Below are 26969 nucleotides of genomic sequence, written 5' to 3'. Positions count from 1 at the left end.
AGAATGTCCCGCTTTTCCTTAGGACATCCTTATGTTCATCAGAGAAATGCTGGATGTCCCTATTTTCATCGGGGGGAAATGTTGGCAGATATGGAATAGGACACCCCTATTTTCAGCAGAGAATGTTGGAGGAAGCATCTCTATTTTCATCAGAAAATTTTTGGAGGGTATGGAGTAGGACGTCCCTATTTTAATTGGAGAAATGTTAGAGGATATGGTATCTAGTCCCCATGTTTGCATCCCTTACAGCGGGATGCATTGAAGATTTGGGTGTGAACGGCAGTGAGGGCTTACAGCAATTACTTGATCAGGACAGCTATCTCTTACGGAGCAAAGGGAGCACTGTGCTTCTTTTCAACTCGCTGTGGAAGAATACTGTTTCACTAGTATAAGGAACCTGCACAAAAAGGACACAGAGATGAAACAATTAACAAGAGACCCAAACACCCTAAACAATGAAAAAAGCAGGCCTAGCTCTTTCCCTCTGTAAAACTGGTGTCTATTGTAGGAGGTATGTAAATGGACTGAGGGCTCTTTTTGAAAGGCCACAGAGTGCATGAATAGACTTATTCATTTCAATGGAACTTTTGTACGCTCCAGGGCTGGGAGGCAGTGTTCCAGGTAGAAAACGCGGGGAGTATCCTGTTTTATATTAAAGTATTTATTTAATCTTCTATCCTACTGAGGAGACCTGAACTAGGCACCGATAAACACAGCTCTCTGTGTGTGTGTACGCATGCATGCATGCATCTAGAACTGTAGATCTAGAACACAATAGTAATCCTTAGGGCAAGACAGAGGTTGTGAGTCTCTCTCTCTCTCTCTCTCTTCACACACACACACATTTTGGGAGGTCCTTAGCAATACATAGCTATAAATCACCACCTACCCCCCCTTAAAAAATGTAAAAAAGAGCAGGCACAGCTGCTTTATTTATTTATTTATTTATTATTTATTATATTTATTATTTATTAGAAAATGTTTTATGTCCTCTGATCAAAAATAACCCCAGAGTGAGATGGTATTTCATATGCTATTTATTTGGAGACTGATTTTGAGCAATATTCTTTGTTTTTCTAGATAGGGCTAGGTTGGCCAAGAGATAACGTTTTTGGTTTTGCAGATGGGGGGGGGGGGAGACCTAAATTTCCCATTATTGTGCCATACACTTTTTAAGCCGTGTTCAACCAGGGCAAAAGCGATTCAAAATTCAAACACCCCATTAATTTTCACTTCCTGTTTGGAGGGATGGACGGACACTGAAATGAAGTCTCTGACATAATGATTAACTGAGCTGGTGTTTTGATGTGATGCTAGATGCCATGGAATGTTGTGAATATTCCAATTTCACAGGGCACAAAGCAATCAGAATCGTAAGCGTTCAGCTCTTACTTCCATCAAGCAGTCCCCTCCCCCTGTTTGGTCTCCCATAGTATAGGGAAAAATAGACCTCCCTTTCTAGTTTCCTTTCTGGGTTTTAGTCTTCCCCATTCTTTTGTGCGTTTGGGCAGCGGGAGGTTTCATACGTGTGAATTTTCACACACCACACCTGTGACTTCATAGCTACAGAATGAAGTGATTGCTGCATGTTCAAATGGCATAATGCGGAGTTTCTCATTACCTCAAAGCATTCTTCAATTGAACAAGTCGTGCATTCAGCTGCATCAATGTGATCAAGGGTGTGAGGAACTATGTGGCGTAAACGCCTGTGCGAACCAGCTCGAGGGGGACAATATTTCTCTCTATGTGCAGAGTGCATTTCCTTTACGATGGAATATGACCTGCAAAGCTATAGATGAGACATCAGGGCAGGCCCTTTGGGTGAGGAGAAGAACTGATAATCTCCAACTGAGATAAAGCTGGCAGAGTGCAGCCTCTTGGAGCATATAACAAGTTCCAACAGGGCACAGTCAAATGGCAGCAGCCTCTGCCCTGTGCTCCATGCCTCAGTAATGCTGGGATTCCTCAGGCATGCTGTGACTCATCACACTGCATGTTTTTTTTTTTTTGTTTTTTTCTGCAATGAGTTACTTCCATTTTATGGCTCCATCTTCTTGGGATTTTATGTTTACACCCATGCTTATCAAAGATCTACGGGTGGTTCACAGAATAAATACAAGAAAAATAATTACAGCAAACCAACCAAACACTATCCAACCCCTTTCCCCAGACACATTTAAAAGATACCCCTTTCCCCAGACACATTTGTAAGATATTAATCAGCTTCTGCCATGTTTGCCATGCCATGCTAGTTCCATCCTAAGTGGGGCGGGGTGTTAAAAACTCCCTTTCCTGTTTGCATCACTGTCTGTTTCAGCAACTTGGTCATTCCTGTGCTCTTCATGGCGATATCCGTATTTTATTTTGTTTGCCAAAACGAAGGCTGCATTCTTTCGCTGCAGCACTCTTTAGCCCCGAGCCCCTTTTGTCAAGACAAGTCAGAACATCCATCTGAGCACTGAAAGGGTATTCAGGAAATGGGAATAATTTCGGCTAATCGTGAACTGAAAACTGCTCAAGCTTAAAAACTGCTTCGTATGTACCCCTGGGCTGCACAAAGCAAGCTAGCAAGAAAGAGGAGTGTAACTTAGGTCAAGAGTTAAGGACTATCTTGGAGCAAATTTCGGCTTTTTCTCCACACAAGTATTCCAACTGCCTCATTCAAAATTGTATCTGACAGGAGGCATAAGATGGCCGACATATCAAGTATAGGCAGCCATGAAGTGAGCACTTTATGTTAACTGAAGACACTGCTTATTCTACAGCCCCACCACAAGGTAAGGTTGACACAAACATGCAATTATATTTTTACTGATTCAACTACTGAAATTGCAATATGGCTATTAAGCAGAAAAGGAAGAGCACAGCTCATTGGTAGAACACAAGCTTTGCATGCAAATGAGCCAAGGTCTTGACATCTCTAATAGACTTCTATCTGGCATCTCTGGATAGCACTGGGACAGATGAAATCAGGGACAGCTGTCATTCTTTAGGGTAGACCATGTTGCAGCTATTAATATCACACAGTTTTAAGTGACTGGATGCATAAGAATGGACTCCTTTTGGAAGAAATTATTGGGTAATTATAATATTCAAAGTTTTACTGGCAGAACTTTCTTCTAATAGAATTTAAACATAAAATGTACATCAAAAATATCCACACAATCTTGTGCTGTCTAGCACAGGCTCAGCATCTTAGAAAATATGAAATAATCCAAACAGAACTACAAGCAAAGGTATCTCTCTCTCTCTCTCTCTCTCTCTCTCTCTCTCCCTATCTATATCTATCTATCTATCTCTCAGCATCCATTTCCCTGGCGTTGTTTTCCTTGAGTGTGTCATTTACATCTTCTGTTCCTCGTTACATTCAGAGACAGAGTAACAGTCGCCATCCTTTCAAGATGGCGAATTTGCAGCTCAATACCTTTACCACCTGATCTAAGGTTACAACAGTTTAGAGTAACAGAAAAAATGACAGGTAATCATTAAGCTATTAACCCCCCCCCAAAAAAAATGAACTGAAACACAGTCATCCTTCGAAAATCCTGTTTCTCTGAATTTTGCAGTGCTTTTCTCCATCCAAGTAATGTGTACATAAATGCATGTATTACGGTGAAGTGCATAGATATTAATGAATATAGCATTAAAAATGATTTATATTAGAAAAATTGCTTTGCAAAAAGTGTATATAAAGCATATGGGTATAATAAAGAGATTTGCTGCCAAATTTTCAGGAGGACTTTTAAAAAACACACATAGCAAACACATAGATAAATGTCATGAGCTGAATTTCATATCAGAAAATGAAAAAGTGAGAAGCCAAAATTGGCAGATTTGCCTGTCCCTCCTTTGGGCAGATGAGATGATTCTAGAAAGGGTTTAACTTCAGTATGTTGTGCTCAGCTGGTGCAGAAACAAAACAGGCAGCATCTATTGTTATTGAGACCTGAATTCAGGAGTCAAAAGTGCAGGGCTGCTTCAGAGCTTCCCTTAAAAATCCATTTAAAATTCCTCCAAAAAAAAAGAAGTATTTTACAATCCCCTGCACTTGACATCTTGCTTTGAAATCTAGTAACCCAATGGTAAAGTGCCAAACATTGCTTCCCTGTCGAGTTCCGGCACCTGAATGAAAATACCTTTAAAAGCTGAGCATGCCCATAATATTCCGCTTCTTCTAACCCAAATAGTCGTTTGATATATTGCATTCCAGTCTGCAGTGGTAACATTTTCCTCCCCAGCCCTGCTCTTAAGCAACTGGGAGGAGGGGTAGCCAGGGGGGTGGGGGAGGCTACCAAAATGTGACCACACTTGTAAAATATATTTCACATTCGAGCATAATCCCCTCAGCTACAGAGAACAGTGTGCTGATTTTTAAAGTCTGTTTCCACTCAAGGATTCCAACCTTTCATTTTGCAAAGCCTTCTGGGAATAGCTTTTCCCAGCCCGCATTCCAGTAGCCTTTTTTATTTCCTGTAGCTGTGTCAAAAGCAGTAATAGCGAGTCTCAAGAATGGAACAGGTTACTCTTTTTGTGTGTGTGTGCATGTGTAATATCTGTACCAGATGGGCCTGTGTAGGGTTCATTTTTTGAGAGCCGGGGAATCGTGGCAGAGGCTCAGAATGATGCCATTTGCTAATTGCTCTTCCAATTAGTGCAAAGTTTGCACAGGCGAGCCGATTTTACACATTCTTTTCGAGAGCACCCCTTTGATTGTGTCGTGATCAAGTCGCAAAAATTTCTAGAATTGCAAATATTTATAGAACTCTCAGCAGCAACGTCCTCTGGAACGGTGTCAACTCTGGGCACATTGTGTTACTCACTGTATGCTTTCAATCAGCTCCAGAGAAAATGCCTAATTTTCCTTTCATCAAGTGCTGCTAGCCAGGCACAGAGTTTGATTATCCAGAGCTTGCTAAGGAATGAACTGGGTGGAGAAAAGCATTATTTGCACAAGGAGAAGCAAATTGCCCTTGTCAAAACAGAGGTATGCAAACTGCAGTTGGCCACAGAGGGGACTCATCCTTTAAAATATTTTGTTTTCAGGAAATAATTGGCTGAATTTTCAATTTTTTTGCAATAAAAGGGGAAAATACGACTGCACAAGTTGATCCAACCTGAACTTTGAGCTTTGAGTTTTTGCCATTACCAGATCCAGGCTACGTTTTGGTTGAATATCCCATATGTAGAGTCTCCTTAATCTACTGAAAAGATGATGAATACTGCTATATGGGGGGCAGACAAACTGTCGTCCCCCAGATCTTGCTAGACTATACTTCTTTTGCTGAATCTATTTTTCTGCTCTGATCTGAAGGATTTTACTTTTTTTATAAATGTAACTGTCTAATTATTCTTACAACTGTATAATTTGTTGCAACCAGGGGTGGGGTGGGAGTGGGGGAAGAAATCCAATTTAGTTTGCATTTCAAGGCAGATCTACATAACTAAACACTTTCTGGAGCAAGGAGTGAACCGAAACACAGCCACCCTTCAAAATTCACACTTCTCTGACGTTTGCAATGCCGTTTCCCCTCCAGGCAATGCTTCCAAAAGTGCATACACTAGAGAAAGTGTGCATTAAAATGTATATTTGTGAAAGCAACATACAAAACACAGTATATTAGGAAGCACTGCTTATGAAAACGTGTATGTCAGTCAAAATATAAATTTAAAATATATCTATTAAGAGAAATTTGTGCTGCAAAACTGGTGAGGTTTGTTGTTGTTGTTGTTTTGAAAAATCACACATTTCTTTCGCAATGTGGGGAACTTGAGTCTAGGGTTGGTAAAACGAGAAATGGAGAGAAACCAAACGTGACATCCATTCCCTGAGAACAGGTAAGGTGAAGGACAGCTCAGAAATTGTATAAACAAACAAACAAACTCCCATCAGCCCTGGCCAGCTGGTCAGGGATGGTGGAAGCTGTAGCAGCATCTGGATTACCACAGGTTCTCCGCACCTGGGTGATATAATCAGCTTGCTTGGTATCATGCTAAAAAGGACATCTGAAGTATGGGGGCGCTGAGAGCGCTGCAACAAACCCAGCGTTTGCAGCCCAGAGGCTATAATGTAATAGGCTGGGAAGTGCCTGGTCTGTGTCTGACAGGGACAAAACTAATAACTGAGCCAGCGTTTGATTTGCTGCAAAGTATATTTGTCATTTCGCTTGCAAAGCCAGGAGGAAACAGGGCTTACCCAGAGGCAGACAGACATGCTATGCACTCTCTCTCTTTTATATTACATCTGTCTTAACTTTAAAAATCCACCCAGACTGCCTCAAGAACTCCTCGTCGTAACACATGAAGGAGATAAGACAGAAAACCGACCAAAGTAAACATGTAAATAAATGTCATATTGGAAAGGGGCGAGGGGAGATTCTTTCCTAGCTTCTTCCGCAGACATCTGCAAAACACATTGTACTGCCGAATGGCAATGAAGAGGATCTATAACTTGAGATAAGCACTGACTCACTGAGAAGGTCCTCATTATACTGACACAGAGGCGCAACTCGCTCTTCGATAAGTGTGATCCATGCAGTCACAGCCTGCCAGACATTGATTTTTCAATTGCCAGCAAACTTCAGCTTGATTTATGCACACAAACAGTGGTTCGCTTCCACTGGGAAATGACAGCGTCGAGAGGAAGGTATGAGAGAGGATTGCAATTTTCAATGCAATTACCAAATCAGAAATGTGCTTATTTCTTGCATTGATTCACAAGGCATTGCTTTCAGAATTATTTTTATTTAATGGGGCATAGTGCATACAGCAGTCAAAGAACACAGGTTCAGATATGTGTGTTCATCCCTTGACCAGTCAGTTGACTCTCCTACAAACAGAGAGGGCTATAAAATTCATGAGCTCTGACTCCTGGCTTGGTTCCTTGGTTTTGACTCTGTGGCTTAACCCCTTACTCCATTTCAGCTATGACACTGCTCAGGTCTGCAGACCTGGGGTTGGCACAACACATTTTGGCATCTGAGGTAAACAACCAAACGGTGCCTCCACCACTGCCAGAGAAGATGGAGGGAGTGAAGGTCTACATCAGGAACAAGGGAGAAAAAAAGATCCACATCAGGATCTGCTGCGCCTCTGAATCTTGCCGTCGGAGGCAGTTGCCTCATCTAGCCTCATGGGTGGGCCGGCCCAGCCCAGACAATGCCTACAATGCCTGTACCATCCCATTTCTATGGGCCTGTATGGATGTAGTAGTGGATGTTTGTAGGTTGGGACAGGTTTTTCTGCTGTGAGCCTGATCTCTCTTGCACATAGCTGTCAAGTTTTCCCTTTTCTTGTGAGGAATCCTATTCGGAATAAGGGAATTTCCCTTTTTAAAAAAAGGGGAAAGTTGACAGCTATGCTCCTGCATGGGACCGCTTTATGCATATTACTCATATGTGTGATGCTCAGGTTATGTCTTTCATGTGTGATCGAGTTAATTTCATGTGCAATCAAGTCAATCTCCTGTGTGATCAAAATTCAAACCTGTGTGTCACCTCAAATAATGTTTTCCAGCAAAATCAGTTCACCCATTCAACTAAATTTTGGAGTCCTCAAGGGCTGGGAAACCAAGTCTAACTGGTCCATAGCTTTAGTATAAGATTGTCCATTTGCTCAGTGGATGATGATGATGTTGCCCATCTGACCTACCCTCCAACATTTCTCTGAAAAAAATAGGGATGCCCCATTCCATAATGATAATTTTACTATTTATACCCCACACATCTTACTCGGTTGCCCCAACCACTTTGTACGGCTTCCAAAATATATAAAAATATAATAAAACATTAAACTTTTTTTAAAAAAAGCCCTTCCCTATACAGGATTGCCTTCAGACGGCTCAGAGGTCGGATGATTCCATACCGTCCAATGTTTCTCCAATGAAAATAGGAACATCCTAAGGAAAAGTGGGACATTCCAGGATCTTTCCCCCGGGATGGCTTCTCTAAATCAGGAATGTCCCTGGAAAATAGGGACACTTGGGACTGGGTTGCCCCAGCCCCAGCAAATTAAAACATCAAACATAGCAAAATGTCAAACATTAAAAACTGCCTTCTATGTTCAGGGAAGCCCTAAATTAAGGAAGGGATATCTTGTGCAAGTACAGGCCTATGTTTCAAGCCATGTGGGACAGTTTCCAAGGAACTCTTATACTTCTGATTGCTACAAGGATTACGAATTAACCACGATGCATGGGGATAAAATGCGCTTTTGCTATTTATTTCTTGCTATTTAAGAAATCTATACATTGTTTGCACTGCGCTGACCTCACTGCTGCCCCACTCCTCCCTTTCTACCTGCTGGTAAACAGCAGAGACATGGCCAACCAGAGGTCACCAGGCTGTCTACCACAGGAGTATTTCTAGCACAAGACGTACTGAACATCATACCCTCCCCCCTCCTCCACCTACCCACGAAGGACATAAAGGCCTTACTGTTTCAAACTTGCATTGTTCCCACTCACCTCTTTGTACAATTTATGGTTTTTTCATCCTTTTCCATGTGGAACTAATTGATGAAAAATCTAAAAACCACATGAAAGTGGCTTGGGGTCGGATGGAGAAGTTAAATTAATCGGTCATTAACAGGAAGAGATTCTGTTATGGGGGTGGGGGGAGAAGTACAGCTAGTGTTTGTAGAATTCCTTCTTCTGAAAGGCCGAGGACACTGAATAGTTATGTCACTCACTCATAGCATCAAGAACGCAGCTGACTTTGCTGTAAGTGTCAAACTGAGTCTCTTAAGGCTCTGTGGTGCAATGTGGCCTTATTTCGGATGCTTTAAGAAGCAGAAAGGGACCTTTGTCAATCAGAATGCATGCTTAGGAGCTGGGTAACAAATGCTGATAAAACTTTTACAAAATCTAGTTTAGAACTGAGTAGGTGCTTCCCTGCACTTTCCCCTCCTTCTGAGTAGCCTCCCATGCAGTTAGCCAGGCTTTGAAACTCCTGCCTGGTTCACCGTCCTGTGGCCTTGAGAAAGAAGAAGAGAAGAAGAGGAGTTTGGATTTGATATCACTACCCAAAGAAGTCTCAAAGTGGCTAACGTTCTCCTTTCCCTTCCTCCCCCACAACAAACACTCTGTGAGGTGAGTGGGGCTGAGAGACTTCAGAGAAGTGTGACTAGCCCAAGGTCACCCAGCAGCTGCATGTGGAGGAGCGGAGACGCGAACCCGGTTCCCCAGATTACGAGTCTACCGCTCTTAACCACTACACCACACTGGAAGATGAGGTAGGTCTACAAGCCAACCAGGAACCCAAGCAGTTTGAGTGGAAACATTCAGAGTCATTGTCAAGAGACCTCTGGTTTGAGGTCTGGGCAATATTGAACACGTGGTCGTTTTTCTTCATGCAAACCTTCTATCATTTTAGCAGCATCATTATTGCCCAGCTGATGTGAGGAAATAACATAAAGTTAAGGACCTTTATGCATCTCTAGTAAAGCTACCCCTGACTGTAAGGTCCAGTAGTGGACGGCTCTGGGGTTGCGGCACTTATCTCGCTCTATAGGCCGAGGGAGCCAGCATTTGTCCATAGCCAGCTTCCAGGTCATGTGGCCAGCATGACTAAGCCGCTTCTGGTGAACCAGAGCAGCACACGGAAATGCTGTTTACCTTCCCGCCAGAGCGGTACCTATTTATCTACTTGCACTTTGATGTGCTTTCGAACTGCTAGGTGGGCAGGAGCTGGGACTGAGCAACGGGAGCTCACCCGTCGCGGGGATTCAAACTGCCAACCTTCTGATTGTCAAGCCCTAGGCTCTGTGGTTTAGACCACAGCACCACCCACATCCCAAATCTCTAGTTGTAGGCAATTATGCACATATAACAACTGGTAGCCTTGACTGACGATGTGCATCCCCTTTGAAAAGATGCCTCCAGACAGTTTAATGAGACCAGAATTAGCACTGCGGTGTGCATGCAAATGAAGATGCACATCAATTTGCATCCCCATTAGCTGCACAAATGTAACCCAGCTTCTGTGAGTTGATCTCTCTTGCTTGAATTGGGTGATTAACTAGAATTAGCCTGTCATCTTTACCATCTTTGCCGCAGTTTCATCAACAATTTGGGAAAGGCTTACTTGGCTATCGTTTCTTCTGTTCTTCCTTCAGAGTGCCAAATCATTATTTCTCGCATAATGCATGGTTATGCTCTGGCTGTAAATATGAAAGACATTACTTTGGCATAAAGGATACAGGTCCCATTAAAAATTGCCAGTGCTTTCCATAACATTATCCTGCAATCAGTTCAATGGAATTTTGATTGTCCAAGAGGCTTGTGTAGGCATCATGGGACACTGAACTAATTGAGTTTCAGATGATGGGCAGCTTAGGATTTGTCAGCTGTGTAATATGATACAACTGGGTAGCATTCCATGGGGAATTCATAATTCAAAACAGCTGATCAATACTGACAATGCTAATCAGCTGTTTAGTGTCAGCTTGCTCAATATGGCTGAGATGTGTATATCCAAATACACTTCATTAAGAAATATCCACTCTCATTTTCAGTATCAAGTCCAAATGTTGAATGTTAGCAAATTTGTATGGAAACAAATATTGACGTAAGTGAATATAGGATTGCAGAGGTTTTACCATATCCCTAAGTCCCCACTACATATTACTAAAGTGTAATGTTAAGCTAAACGTGTACTTTGGTACTGCAAAACAAATCTCACTTTCAGCTTTCGGGTAGACTGACATTTGCTGATGGACAAAGATTAATTTGTTCTCAGCAATTCTGAGTCCTCATATGCCAGTAACCCAATAAAATAAAAAAATAAAAAAAAAATCTATTTTATGTGTTTATATGCATAGAGTTATTTGCCGAATGTTATCTTGCTAACATACTCTATCAGAAGTGCACTTAGTATACTCCAGTGGAATTTTCCAATGTTAAATCTTTCAGCAATACTCAGGCATTCCCATTTCATTACTTATCGCATCATGCACCAGAGAAGAAAACCACTAATGGGTGTATTACAACTGCTATTAAACACAATGGCAAAAATCACTTAGATTTCAATGGAACCAAATTGCATTTAAAATATGTTTGAGATCAGAGATCAGGATTCAAAAGCAGAGTGTGTGTATGAAAGAATTTTAGGGCACACATAGAAGATTCCTTGTTTTGCACCCAGGTGCTAATTCACTTTGCCAAGCATCACCACCAAATACACTCCATAAAGAATGGTATTAAACAATTTAAGCTTGTCATTCTAACCCCATTTTGGCCCGTCTGCACTGTACATTTAAAGCAGTATATCACTTTCAACAGTCATAGATTCTGCCAGAGAATCCTGAAAACGATAGCTTGTTTTGGGTGTTGAGAGATGTTAGGAGAACCCTAGCTGCTCACATTTCACCGAATGATTTAACCACCAATCCCTCTTCCCAGTACAGTCATACCTTGGAATTTGAAAGGCTTAGATGCCAAACGTTTTGGCTCGCGAACCATCGAAACCAGAAGTGATTGTTCCAGTTTTCGAACGTTCTTTTGGAAGTCAAACGTCCAGCAGGGCTTCCGCGGCTTCCAATTGGCTGCAGAAGCTTCCTACAGCCATTCGGAAGCCATGCTTTGGAAGTCAAATGTTTTGGAAGTCAAACGGAGTTTGACCTCCAAGTATGTCTGTACACTCTGGGAATTGAAGCTCTGTGAAGGAAGGAAACAGGGGTCTCCTAATCATATTCAACACCCTTAGACTACAGTTCACAGGATGTGTGGGGGGAGGCCATGACTGTTTAAAGTGATATGATACTACTTTAAATGTATAGTGCAGATGAGACGTTAGCTGGAAACAAATTATATAGGTCTTGCTTCTAAATATAAAAATGAGGGAATAGCATTTGATCTTTTCTTCTCTGTCTACTTAACAGGACACAGAATGATCCAGGCCAGCAGACTGCATTAGAAGCAGCATCTCTTACCACACCATGGAAATAAAAATATAAATCTATTTTGGCAGATCCATGATCTTTCAGCAGTAAGAAAGAAAGTGTTGAAAGTATGCATGCTGTCTAATAATAACTAGCATTTTTTTTTAAAGCCAGCTCTTTATTGTCCTTCAATTCTGGAAGCCTTCAGGGCATGAGTTTGGTCCAGCTCTTAACACAACAACAACAACAACAACAACAACAAAAGTCAAATAGTTATTTTATTAAAACACAGTGCATAATAGGCTCACAAACCTCTGTTTATTGTTCTGGAATTTTAAAATGTATAATTCTAAAGAGTTTGCCTAAACTTGACTAAAAATCTTACAAGTGCAAATAAACAAAAGCTCCCGCATGCTTGAGAAGCAGAAGAGATGAAAGAGCTCAATAACCGGGTTTTGTGGAATCGCCTTCAGAAAAACAGTTGGAATTGGCTATAAAACAGGAGAGGGTGAAATAAGAGAGGATTCCAAAAAGTGCCCACAACAGTGATGAGGTCAGAAATTTCAGAAGCAAGCTGACACATATATAATAGTCTCTGGTTCCCTAATTTAGGCTTTCCAAATAGGAGAAAGTAAACATGCAAGGAGGGGGGATGGGGGACCACATGAGCATGTTAGCTCCACCCTGTTCCATCGCCATTTCCATTGGATTGCAACTTGGGAAAGGTGACTGTCTGCTGCAGACAGTCTCCTCTGTATTAATGAAGGGTACCTGTGAGTTTTGGAAGCTAGGGAATGGTGGAGTTTGTGTCCTTGACCCCAATGTCCCCCACGTGTTTGCTTTCACCCACTCTGAATTGCAGGACACACAATCATTCCGTGCATTTCACACCAACAAACCTGGAGTTCATACCAACAGTGGTCCTTGGGTTCTTGAAGGCAGGGTAGCATCCCAGTGGTGAAAGTTGCTGTTGCTTACTGAGTGGGGAGCGGTGCAGAGAGCTTGGCATGGTGTGCGTACAATGGTGGAGCCAATCCAAGCTCCTGCATCAGCACTACACTAAGCTCCTAACACTTCATGCCTCCCTCTCTCAGCAAGGCACAGTGACTCTCATGTCAGAAAACCTCTTTGCCTTCCCCACTGCACAAACCACTGCTGGTTGATACAGATCAATATGTATGGACAGGAGATAACTTTGACACAGATGTAATTTAAAAAACAAACCAACATGCAGCATGCAAACCAAAATGCCCCCCGTCTTTTAGAATTTACAAGTTTCTAAATTTCTTCTTAAATATGATAGCTATGCTATTCATATACCCCAAACAACTGAAGGAAAGTGATGCTGATATATACCAGATGGAAAGTTCCATGGTGAAGTGCTTTAATCAAGCAATGCATGCCACAATATAGGAGAACAGAAAGTGAAGAACACAATACCCATTGTGTCTCTTGTTGGATTTGAAATAAGAGCAATTACGTGTATTCCAATTGGCAGACTTGGGCTAAAAATGTGCATTTTGGTACAGCTCTCCTATGCGGATGCAGATATTTAAAACTCTGCACTATCCAAGTCGAGTTTTAAAACTTGGCACCTGGAAACAGATGGAGTTCATCTAGAGAATTCATGTGCCATAATTTTGGTCCATTCAAAAACACATACACAAACCACCCTTTCTGTAAGGTGCCCAATGAAATTGGTAGATGTTGCCATTTTGGAATGAAACAGACACACGATGTACAACTTAAATAGGCACGCAAATCCAAGATAGGAGCATGCATCACTCCTACTGCTGATTACCTTGTTGACATTTGAAATCAGCCATGAGAGGAAAGAAAGTACAGTGGTATCTCGAGTTACAAACGCCTCAGGTTACAAACGCTTGAGGTTACAAACTCCGCTAGCCTGGAAGAGTTCTCGAGTTGAGAACTTTGTCCCAGGATGAGAACAGAAATCGTGTGCCGGCTCGGCAGCAGCAGCAATAGGCACCATTAGTAAAAGCACGCCTCTAGTTAAGAACAGTTTCAGGTTAAGAACAGACCTCCAGAATGAATTAAGTTCATAACTAGAGGTACCGCTGTATTCAACTGTTCACTGGAGTGACAAGCATTTAAATTTGAAGTCCTTTTCAGAAATTCAATTAGTATCTAGATAAAGGGACCCCTGACAGTTAAGTCCAGTCGTGAACGACTCTGGGGTTGTGGCGCTCATCTCGCTTTATTGGCCGAGGGAGCCGGCGTACAGCTTCCGGGTCATGTAGCCAGCATAACTAAGCCACTTCTGGTGAACCAGAGCATTGCACGGAAACGCTGCTTACCTTCCTGCCAGAGCGGTACCTATTTATCTACTTGCACTTTGACGTGCTTTCAAAATGCTAGGTTGGCAGGAGCAGGGACCGAGCAACAGGAGCTTACCCCGTTGTGGGGATTCGAACCACCGACCTTCTGATCGGCAAGCCCTAGGCTGTGTGGTTTAACCCACAGCGCCACCCATGTCCCTCATATCTAGTATGCCTCAAAATAATCTGTCAAAATAAAATCTGAATGTAATCAGGCAAGTACATTAAAATTTATATAAAGATTTATATAAAATCTTGAGTCCCTTTCTCCAATGGAAGGAGTTTCCTTTTAATAGAAGAAGATATCCTTCAATGAAGAAAATAGAGGAAGCTGTTTTCATTGAAAGAAAGGAACACTTGAATCTGATCCATATAGCTCTTTTACAACACACTGAAGCCTGCATTTCTATAGCAGTCATCTAATGCAATGTAAATGGGTAAAGTTGCCACATGAGAGGTGGAACATGGGGTGGGGAGATTAAAGAAACTACTTTCGCCAGCTCTCCAGGTCCATTTATGTCACCTTCTATGAGCTGGAAGTCAGCTTTCTGCAGTGGTGATCCCCTTCGTAGTCATATCTAAGATATAAGAGTCTTCAGCAGTCAGATTGCCTTCCAACTCATGAAAGGTGACAAAAATGGGCGCAGCGAGTGTGCTCATCCCCACTGTCCTTCATGTAATAATTGAGCTGCTTACATAACACCTGAAGATGATCACTATGAAAATATGAACAAGGGCTAAGGTATCTGACTTTTGAGAAGTAACTGCATTGTGTTTATTATTGTGTCAGTTATTGCTATTTAAACCCAACTTACACAGCAGGATTTCAACTGTAAATCATGATGTTACAGTGGTACCTCAGGTTACAGACGCTTCAGGTTACAGACACTTCAGGTTACAGACTCCGCTAACCCAGAAATAACGCTTCAGGTTAAGAACTTTGCTTCAGGATGAGAAGAGAAATCACACAGCCGCATGGCGGCAGTGGGAAGTCCCATTAGCTAAAGTGGTGCTTCAGGTTAAGAACAGTTTCAGGTTAAGAACGGACCTCCGGAACGAATTAAGTTCTTAACCCGAGGTACCACTGTATTTCGTAGAAATATTATGCCTACCGAGTTGGGTGTCCTCCAATTGTCTTTATCTAATACACAATGAAACTGGTGAGACAGAACTACGTAGAATCTATCTGAATAAGAAGCTGGCCATAGGAAGACCAATAAAAGGTATGGACGCCATGGATCTGTATTACGTTGGTGTTTTTTTTAATGGGAAGTGGGAGAAATTATTCTTTAAGTTTCAAAAACTGCATGAAAATAGCAAAGATTTTTTAATGACTTCCATACATTTAGGAAATATGGGCGGTTATTGTGTGCTTAGTGGGTGGCTTTGGATCTGATGCAAAACATGATTCAAAATCCAAATAAGAAAAGAAAACTTAATCCAGGGTATTCCTCCCACCACACATAGTGGCAAGAGAACATTGAGAAAGGTTTCTGGAGTTTATTAAACAATTATTTTTGAGAGGAAAGGCTTGCACTTTCCTCAAACTGAGAAATAAAAGTGAGGAAACAGAAATATATCTATTTCATTTACGTTGTTTCTGCCTCCATTCAAACCTGACATCTGCCTGAAATGGAAAAAGCAGCATTCTTCTCAAGGACTGACACCAAGACACATTTTTTTTTTACTGGGTACCTGCTGCATTTGGGGCATTCCAGGGGAGAGAGAGAGAGAGAGAATGAGAATCACTAGCACCATCTGACAGTCACCAAAAATCATGAGTGGCAAGACAAAGAAAACATTATTTTTTTAAAAAAAGAAATGGCATGGTACCCCACCCTGCAAGAAACCTTTTCAAATGATTTCACTTTCAACTCAGTAAACCCACCCACCCCAGTTTGCCAACTGTGGTTGTACCTGACCTGCAGAAAGGACTCTGTGAATTGAAAACAGAGACGGCGTACTATGTACCCTTGTTAACTATGAAAATCCTTGTCCTATGTACCCTTGTTAACTATGAAAATAAAGACCACTTTTTAAAAATTTATGGTTGTAGTAGTGATTGGGAGGAGGGGTTTTTTACTCATCTCCAGCTGCTAATGCCAGCATCCACGTTCCAGCCTTGATGAACATTCCCGCCAAAGAGAAAATCATTGACCAGTCTGACTACATCTCATTCAACAATGCTCGCCAGTCAGAACTTGTATTTTGATTCCTTGTTGGTTGATAGGTGCACCTATTTATTGAGCATTCATCCTGATCTGCTTGCAGGGAGATTAGATGAAGTTTCGTGAGCATTCAGTCTGATGACATTGCAAAAAAGAGAAGAAGAAGCAAGTGTTGTTCCACACTTTCTGCTGCATTTCCCCGACACTTTCCATATTGCAAAAATGTCTTTGGGGGGGGGGAAGTGGGTTTGTTGTGCGTGAACTTAAAATCATCTTTAATTGCACAGCTTGGATTTGTGATTGACAGTCTTGAAGTGCCCAGAGACGCAAAAGAGGACTAGACACACCTCCAATAATTCCCCCCTCCCCCTCAAAACTGCCTAAGCCATTCTTCCATGCCAAAATGCATGCTATTGTGAGATTACAAGCACAGCACAAGCCTGTTCAAGACAGACTATCAGAAAGTAAATACAACACAGAGAAGAGATTTCAGCATGCTATAACAATGGGTGGGTGGTGGGATCCAACAATTATCTTTTTGTTGTGAGAATAGTTATGGCACAAGTACAAAAGGCAGAACCTATTTTTATCTGAACAGTTGGATCACATGAGTTTCTACACATAATTTATATCTACCAAAACTCCTAGCCAGGCTGCCTGGGATTAAATATACAAAAATATTGTTGTCTTACATCTGTGAGGTCAGCAGTAAAATTGAGCTCTGTTTTAAAATTGGTGAAATATAATACCCCTTTAAGAAGGATTCTCTACACAGTATTTTTCACAATTGTGTTCTAATGGTCACATCATATTCATCATAGGAGATCATTAGCCTGTGCGATCACTGAACATGAATAGAATCTGGTCTCTGGGGCAGAATTTTGCATCTTGATAACTTCAGCTTTCGTTATGTGAAAAATAGCATGATCTCATTGTGGCTGAAGGCTTGGAAATTATAAACAGTATGTGGCTTTAAAAACAGAGTGTTTGGGTGGAGCTACTAATTGACAAGAAACAGAGCTTTATCACTTCTCCTATTTTGGAATATGCAGATACATTTTGACCAAGGCATTTGTTTCTCTCATGAATTTATATTATTTCTTGGGTGTCAGTATACAGTAACATACAATGTAAATTCCATGCACACATGATCTTTTCTTTAAAAAAAATCTGCTTTTAAGTTTGCTTCTCAAGTCAGGGAAAACATATTTTTAAAAAGCTAGGGCCCTTTTTAGCCAGAACTCGCCGGAACTCAGTTCCTGCACCTCTCAGGTGGGCGCCATTGCTGTTATAACAGAACAAGGGAGGTGTCCATGGTCAGTTCCGTTTTTGCACTTTCCACAAACATACTTCACTACTCCTGAAGGTTGTGGCTCTTCCATTAGAAAATGGGGAGAAAGGTGTGAAGGCTCCAAATGCAGATTCAATTTGCAATAGAAGATGCACCAGAAGACAGAGGCTCTAATCTTAACCCAGTTTACCTGGCCTTACTGAATTCAATAAAACTTACTTTGGAGTTAGGATTGCACTGTAAAGGCTGGAATTGGTCGTGCCTTAGGCTGCAGGGCTATGTATACTTTACCTGGGAGTAATCCCTATTCAACACAACAGTGCTTTTGAAATACACAGGGTAGCAAATTGAAAGTCTCCCTGAATAAGGACAGAGGGCTTGTCCACACTTCTGCTTGCCCCATGCTTTCTAGCTGCATGGATCCGTGAGGTTTTTCTTTTGCTCGGCCACTTACTCCAGGAAAACCTGCTGTTTACCATTGGATCATAACAAAGGTCAGATTGGTGTTTTTTTCAGTGGTAATGAGCGTTCCCCACATCAAATGGGGTGCGCGCTTTGCGTGGCCGCGAGTAGCCCCCTTGGATCACGGAGCAGCCCCTGGCAGTTGGGACTGGCACCGCCTTCCCAGGTTGGATACCTGTGGACTCCGCCTACTCCAGCAGCTGCCCAATCCCTGCTGGGGAGGTGTTGCCGGGGGGATTGGCCAGGTAGAAGGAGGGATTAGGCAGTGCACATAATAGAAGTTGAGTCATACCTGGGAAGCGGCCTTTGGATTCAGAGCTTCCCCACCCTCCACTCCCTCAACTGACATTTACATTGCAGGTTAACCACCTTCTTTTTCCACAGCCACACAGCCACGCAGGTGCTGCTATGACAAGGTCGCTGTTGAAGGGCCAGAAAGGACTTCCCCTGCATTGGCAGGTTTCGCCTTTCCCGTAGCAATTCGTCACAACTTTGGCGGTTACAGGCCTTGGGCGGAATCCTTTAGTCACCTACAAAATTGGGGTGGGGGTGGGGTGGTGACCCCACCCCCATTGTGGCGTTGATAACAGGGTTCCTGTTAAAGGGATCTCAAGGGGAGGCATTGACCATATGCCACAAGGTCATCACTGCCTCCCCCTTCCAGCGGCGGCGAACAGGGGAAGGCGGGCTATCTGATTGAACATATGTTCTCCAGAGCTAGCCCACTCCCCACTCATGCTGGATAACCCTGAAATTACCCAGAACCCCGACTGGGGGGCTGGGAAGGATAAACGCCCAATGCCTGAGCCAAGGTCTTCCTACATCTGAATATTAATAAAGTTGTGGCCAATTTAATCCCATAGAACATTGTCACGTGTCGTTATTTCCCTCAGGGGCTGCCCGGGATTTGGGGGACTCTGCCTGGCCACACAAACAGTGGGTTTTCCTGAGCAAAGAGACAAGGCAAATAAAAACCTCGCAGACCCAACCAGGGTGGGTGAGTGGGAAGCCGAAGTGAGCCCTCCGTTTGAAATGTGTTGGGTTCAGGAAAACATACCGCTGTGCACCTGGAGTTCCCCTCCCTTCAGCGTTAGCTAAGTGAACAGTACATATGTCTTCTCCACCACAAAATACTTCAACATGGAATTCTTTTTGTAACCTAGTTTTGCAAATTGCTTTGTGGGAACTATAAATAAAGATGATGACGACCAGCATATTTCTATGGGTTGAAATTTAAACTGTCTAGTCTCCAGTGAAGTCAAAACTGCAGGCCTGGCACAAATTGCAGCCTGATGGAAAGGTAGAGTGATCGAGGGTAAATAGCATTTATCAGAAGCTTTACAATAATGTAATTAATCCCCCCAAGATAGATAGATGATAGATAGTAGATAGTAGATAGATAGATAGATAGATAGATAGATAGATAGTATTACACGCTCAATAACACAAACACATTTGACACATCATAACATACCTAAACAACTTAATCATATTTTGGGGGGGACTTGTGTCAACTGTTAAAGTGACATCATAGTGCTTTAAACATATGGTACAAATGTGGCCCAGTTGAAACATGTATAATTTCAATAGACTGCCACATGATTAGTACACCATCCTGCCTTTTCGGAGATTATACTAGAAGCTGAAAATGAGCCTCAGTTATTTGGCAGATTTAGGTTACAATCCAGTGCATGCCAAGGTTATAATCTGGTGCATACTTTGAACACAGTTGGATTTACATCAAAGTAAAACACATATGGGATTGTGTTCCATACTGACATTTTCCAGGGTGTACATTTGTCCCAAAAGACTATGGAGGGTCAACACAATGAAGGAGAGCCATCCTTTCTTAAAGCCTGTGTTAATTACATATAGAAAATTATATCACTATTAGAAATGCTTGTGGGTTAAACAAGCCTTGGCAAGAACACTCATTTGTCTCAACGGGACTGATTATTTTAATTGCATTTCTGAAACAATTGTCAGATTTATGGATAATAAAAGCAATTACATGTGTCCTTTAATTTCCTTCATTATATTAGTCTAAAAGGGGACGTTCCAATTCTGGAAACCTCCTGTTTTGCAGACAAAATTCTTCCCCACCAATTTGGGGGGGTGGGGCACTTAATTAAAACAGCTGCAGCCATTATTTGCAGCAAAGACAAGCAACTAAACAGTTTCCCTGCATTGTTAGATGCCCCAACATCTATCAACCCCAGAGATCTGTTCAAGATGCCCCAACATCTATCAGCCCCAGTCAGCATGGCCAATGGTCACCGATGATGATGGATGTTGTAGCCCTACACACCTGGAGGGCACCAGGTCAGGGTAGACTGCTACATTTTAATATGGATCTGTGGAGAGGGTCCTTCTTGCCTAGTGCATATATAGCTTTTCCCGGCTCAATGAATAAGACTCTGCTATATGTCACCATTTCACATTCTTTCTCAACTCTTCCATTTTGTGCTCTTTTGTAAGGTTTTTAACAGCTTTCATTATATTTGTACATCGCCTCGGGACATATGTGGAAGGCAACTAATAAATAACAACAACCGCATGCGGAATTATTATTTTCAAAAGGAATGAAAATAGCAAGCAGTGCCGTTCAACTTTTTTAAACGAGCCAGTGCAATTTTTTACGATCTGTTTCTTAAAAATAATAACCAGGCAGCTTCTCTTAAAATATTGGGAAGCAGAGTAATTGCTGGCCTTCCTTTACTGCCTTTCCCTAGATCGCATATAGGCATTTATACTTTCAATTGCCACTTGAAGACATGACTCTGTTGTTTAGGCCCATGTTTTTCCTCCCATCCTTTCAGAATGACCTTTTGAAGCTGTCATCGTTCTGATGATTAAGATGGCTCTTAAATAGGCCTCTTATCCTCTGATGCCTGTTTCAAAGGCCACGTGAAAAAGGGAAGTTCTTATACAAGGTACATAGAGCCAATGTGTACAGCGATGGCTAACTTTGGGGGGGGGCATTTTATTCTTCAGAGGTGGTCTGGGGTCAAAAGTGGTCAGCTCCACCATATTTATTTGCAATAAAATGTGTCTGGGTATGCCATTACATACACCTATGTACATGCAAACATTTAAAGGCCACACATAGTGTGGAATCATTATTTCTTACTTGAAAATGGTATAGTAGGGCACCAGAGGCCAGATAAAAATTTGACGGGGGCACCATCCAGCTGGGTCCACCAGTTCTTGAAATAAAAAAAAAATTTGGTGGTGGGCAGAGCAAGAATCCCCCCCCCCGCTGCCGCCTCCGCTTCACCGGTGTTCTTTTGGCGCTTGTCCAATAATAAAGAAAAGCCAGGCCAATTTTTGTAGCCAGTTGGCCACCCTGAGTCCAACACTAGGTAGCATTTTTTTTTTGTCTAACAGACTGAGTATATATATAGCCTCCAAAGATATGACTTCAAATCACCCATTCATCTGTGTAATGCACCATGTGTCAGGAGCGAGCCAGCAATAAATCCCACAAAATAAGTGAAGTTGACTCTTCATGTGAAGAAAGGGATCTGCTTGGCTGTGCCAGGCCTAATGAGCACAGCAACTCTTCTTTGGTAGGTTCTTGCCCCTATGAGGCACTTGTGGAGATTGAAGAGCCTTCTCACAGCTGTGTATGTTTCTTCCTCTCCTGAGAGTTTCCCAAGCAATCTGAGACTGTTGCAACATGCTTGCCTTTGCTCCTCACACTTTACGCCTCTCCTGGTCTTTGGAGGACCAGCAGGGAGAGGAGCTGGTTGTAGCAGGAGGGGAAGGCACCCATGCTTCTTCACCATCCTGATCATCTCTGCCTCTTGGGCCTCCCAAAATCCCACTCTGCTGCCTCATTGCTGCTTCTGATTATGGAGTTCCCTCTGCCACCCAACTCTCCCTTCTCACCAAGCCCTGTTACCTCTTCAGCTTCCGACACACCTCCTTCCAGTCATCTGCTTCTTCTCCCTCAGACCACTATCATCATCCCTCCACCAATACCCATGCTCTAAGCCTTCTTCCCCTGCTGGTTCCCCAGCTAGTGCCTCCCACCATTTTTTTACATCCAGCCAGTCCATGATTCTTTGTGCCCTTTAGCTAATAATTTTCTCTCAACCAAGCCTACCTTTAAAGGAATGGTTGTAAGTATAAAACGAGGCAGCTCTCAACTACTTCATTCTGAGCTCTTTGGAAGAAGGAATATGATGCACTTTAGGTACATGAGTCACTGGTAGTGCTGTGGTCTAAACCACAGAGCCTCTTGGGCTTGCTGATTGGAAGGTCAGCGGCTCAAATCCCCATGATGGAGTGAGCTCCTATTGCTCTGTCCCAGCTCCTGCCAACCTAGCAGTTCGAAAGCATGCCAGTGCAAGTAGATAAATAGGTACCACTGTGGCAGGAAGGTAAATGGCGTTTCCATTGCGCCAGAAGCGGTTTAGTCCTGCTGTCCACATGACCCAGAAAACTGTCTGTGCACCAAACCAGCTCCCTTGGCCTGAAAGTGAGATGAGTGCCACAACCCCATAGTCGCCTTTGACTGGACTTAACCGCCCAGGAGTCCTTTACCTTTTCCTTTTTTTACATGAGTCGGTAAGTGAATACCTTATATGAATAACTGTATCACCATGACAGAAACAAATATAACTATGAATTCTTGTTGATAGGAGCACTTTTTTCAGACCCCTCAAAACTCCAGCCCCCTGATTCCAACTGCTTGCATTGCCATTATTAATAAAGAATAACTAAATGTTATTAGTTATTTGATAATTGCTGTTGTTGCCACAAGCTTTTTGATTGCTGCAGAGAATAAGCCTAATAAAACATAATGCGCCAATGGCATCAGAGGTGTTTGAACACTGCTGTCATTACCACAACCATTTGGATGGCTGCTCCAAATGAGATATCCCAGAAGACTTTATCATTACAATTACCAGTACTAATTTAACAGTCACATAATGGATTACTGTATTACAATTAAGCTGTAATTATAGCCAAATATTATCACGTCACAAATTCTTCACCTTTCCTTTGGTCTCTCTTTCTTACCAACTGGAGGAAAAAAGACAAGAGGAATTAATTGCATCACCTGGCAGAGGTATCTTTGAATAGTAACTGGATGCTGCGTTACTGAGATAAAATTTTGTGCTAGACCATAGGGAAGAAAACGCAAAGGACCTCATCTCTTTGTCTTCCATTCTAATAACCCAAACAGCCATGGTACCCCTTTTTGGCCACGTGTGTGCACATCCTCACAAGTCCACCCCTGCCCACACACAGTTTTCAGGGCCTACTTAATGGTGGGACCTAAACTTATCATTTGATAATTATTGCCAACAAAACAAAAATAATTCGTTTGCTGCTATTACAATTGTAATTAGTTACTTAAGCAACTGATGTCCTTACATCTCCAAGGACCTCAATGAGGGACATACAGATTTCTCCTCCCCATTTTACCTCATGACAACTCTCATTCGTTCAAAACTTATATAACGGTACATATAGTGAGATGGTGTTGTTTTGTTACTAATGTACTGCCAGAGCTTCCTGTGGCTGTTGTGTGTGTGTTGGGGTGTGTGTGTGTGTGTGTGTGTGTAAATATAAATACAGACCCTCCAAGTGTCCCTGTTTTCTAGAGACAGTCCCAGATTCTGATTTGATCCCAGAATGTCCCGGTTTTCCTTAAGACGTCCCTATTTTCACCTGAGAAATGTTGGTGGGTAAGGCTGGATGGTAGGACCTTATTTTCATCAGAGGGCATGGAGCTATGTGACCCCCAAGCCAAGGAGGTAAGTACCTAGACAACCTTTAGAAGGCATCTGAAGGCAGCCCTGTATAAGGAAGATTTTTAATGTTTAATGTTGGGGCAACCCAGTCAGATGAGCAGCGTACAAATACAATATTGCAGTACTAGTACTCGTATTAGTAATAATTGACTAGAATGTCTCTATTTTTGTCGGAGAAACGTTGGGAGGACAAAGAGAGAGAGAAAGAATATTCAAACAAATGGTAGGCGTTTTCTACTATTTTTAAATGATATAACGTATTTATGTTTATGCTTTTAAATGTATTGTGTGTCACTTGGAGACCTTTGGGTAACAAGCAACTAACATGTAATCATAACTTTAAGAAGGAGTAAGGTGACTGTCATGCTGTTCATCTGAAACCCTTTGACTGATTAAGGCGCAAAATCTAAAATCAAGTGTGGCATAAAACAGATTGCATTGACGAAGATTGATGAAGGAGAGTGAAAGAAGCGAGGTGAGAGAGACGGAAAGAGAGAGGGAGAGGGTGTGTCTTTCATAGGTAGTAATGAAAAATGGAACTATGACCAACCTATAGTACGGTGGCTAAGAGACTGAGCTACAAATCTGACAAATCCATGTTTAATTCTCACCTATTCCGGTGCGCAGATTATGGGGACAGAAGTCATGGCGGCTTTTATGAAATCCACAAACCCCAACCCAAGTCTTCCCAATTTTATAAAGAAACAGATACATTTAGCAAAAATAAAAATACACATGTCCTTTAATTTCCTTCATTAACTGTCCTTTAATGTGTCCTTTAATTTCCTTCATAATTAAACTTACACAGGTTCAGCTTTATCAGACGCACAGATGCAGAATTTGACTTGTCTAAACAGATGGTGATAATGATGATTTATTAAATTTGTATATCGCCCTATCGCCATAGATCTCAGGGCGGTTCACAACATAAAATTGCAATACATTATAAAAAACCCCAAATAAGAACAAAGACAACCCAAGAGGCAGAAGACATCTTACTATACAAATTCTGCTGTTGTTTGGTTTCTTTTTTGGGGGGGAGGGATCACCCCAGTAAGGCAGATAGCAAATTGCATTTCAGAACATAACAGTTTCCCTAATGGAGGCCTGCTTGTCCTACTTTTGACAGTGAGCAAAAGGCAACAAAAATGTCACCATAACATAGGCTGACAGAATACAAGAGTGACAGAGAGAAAGACTGTGAAAATGAGAAAGGGGGGGCACTGTTATGACCCAAGGACAGTGCTGAGGTCACATCTTGAAAGGGGAAGGGTGCTACAATCAGAAACTGATGCACAAAATTGGCGTCTTATAAATTAGGGTTAATTGGTAGGTAGTAAAGGAATGGCCCATTCCGCCAACAAAGTCTTCATAATAAATACTTTACAGAGAAATCTGGCAATTGTCGATTTGGATTCCTGGGTGAATAGCAATAGCCAGCGTGCCTCTTAAAACAGCTGGAAGCCCTCTTCAGGGCTGATGAACACTGATGAGCAAATCCCCTCGAAAATTCTCATGTGCGTGTCTCACTTAAATGAACGAGGAATGCCCATTTGATTTAATTGGGAGATTTCGGGGCTAAGTTCTTTGCATTGAGGCCAGAGAAAACTAACTGATTCCAGCCTTGTGGAGAAGATACAGAACCCGATTCTCAATGAAACAGAAAGTGTTTGGCTTGCATGTTAGAATCCTTTCCCCCATTTATGTGGTTTCCTCCCCATTCCAGGTATAAAAGATAAGGTAAAGGACCCCTGACAGTTAAGTCCAGTCGCGAATGACTCTGGGGTTGCGGCACTCATCTCGCTTTACTGGCCGAGGGAGCAGGCATTTGTCCGCAGACAGTTTTTCTGGTCATGTGACCAGCATGACTAAGCCGCTTCTGGGGAAACCAGAGCAGCGCACAGAAACGCCGTTTACCTTCCCACCAGAATGGTACCTATTTATCTACTTGCACTTTGACGTGCTTTAGAACTGCTAGATGGGCAGGAGCTGGGACTGAGCAACGGGAGCTCACCCCATCGCGGGGATTCGAACCGCCGACCTTCCGATCGGCAAGCCCAAGAGGCTCAGTGGTTTAGACCACAGCGCCACCCACGTTCCAGGTATAGGGTGGTATATAAATTCTAATAATAATAATAATAATAATAATAATAATAATAATTCCCCATCCACTCATCTTCCTGCATTTATCACTTGAAAACAATGAGTGTGCTTGGTTTACATACTGAGAGGCTCTTCACAATGTAATAATAAACAAGTGGTATACACAAAAAAGTGTAGTAGGAAGAGGAGCAAATCGAGATTTGGATGCAAATCAGGAGTAGGACCAAGCCTGTGCACACACGCCCGTTTACTCTGCATTCAGAGCTGCTGGTTTGGGAAGCAGTGGGCACACAACATTAGCCACAATCCAGATTTATCCTGTTGTTTCTTATGAAATACTGCCTTTTGGTGCATTTAGTCCCATACCAGCTTCATTCTGAATGAGAAAAAGAATGACCTAGCTGACTTTTAAGCCGGTAACAGTGGCCCCGATTTGGACCCCAGACCATGGGTGCCTGGCACGCGCAAGGGCACCACGACATGACATCACGGTGTTGTGGGGGGCGCACCCTGCTCACCCTCCTTTGATTGGTGGCTCGGTAGGTGTATGGTTATGTAGGCTTTTTTTTAAAGCAATCTACCATATTTTGTTGACATAGTTAATAATTATTCTTGAAATAAATACCAGAACATCCATCTGCTATTCAGTACTACACTAATTGAAGGAACACCCAGTTTGGTGAATCACAGGTTTTAACAAATGCTTGGAATCTCCATGACTTTGCACTTCAGTGCATATCCCCTAATCTCACTTTAGTGCTAAAGGTAAATAATCAATTAAGGAAGTATTCCATCTTTTGGTGACAGGAGGTCAGCAGCATTACAAGGTAAAATCCAGGTACAGTGGTACCTTGGTTTTAGAACATCTCTGTTGACGAACATTTCAGTTTTCGAATGCCGTAAACGCGGCTTCCGCTGAGTGCGAGATCCTGAGGCCTGGCTGTCGGCTATTGAGTTTTCGGTTTTC

The sequence above is a fragment of the Lacerta agilis genome, chromosome 6, assembly GCF_009819535.1.
Source record: "Lacerta agilis isolate rLacAgi1 chromosome 6, rLacAgi1.pri, whole genome shotgun sequence".
Lineage (NCBI taxonomy): Eukaryota > Metazoa > Chordata > Lepidosauria > Squamata > Lacertidae > Lacerta > Lacerta agilis.
Note: the sequence above shows the minus strand (reverse complement) of the source record.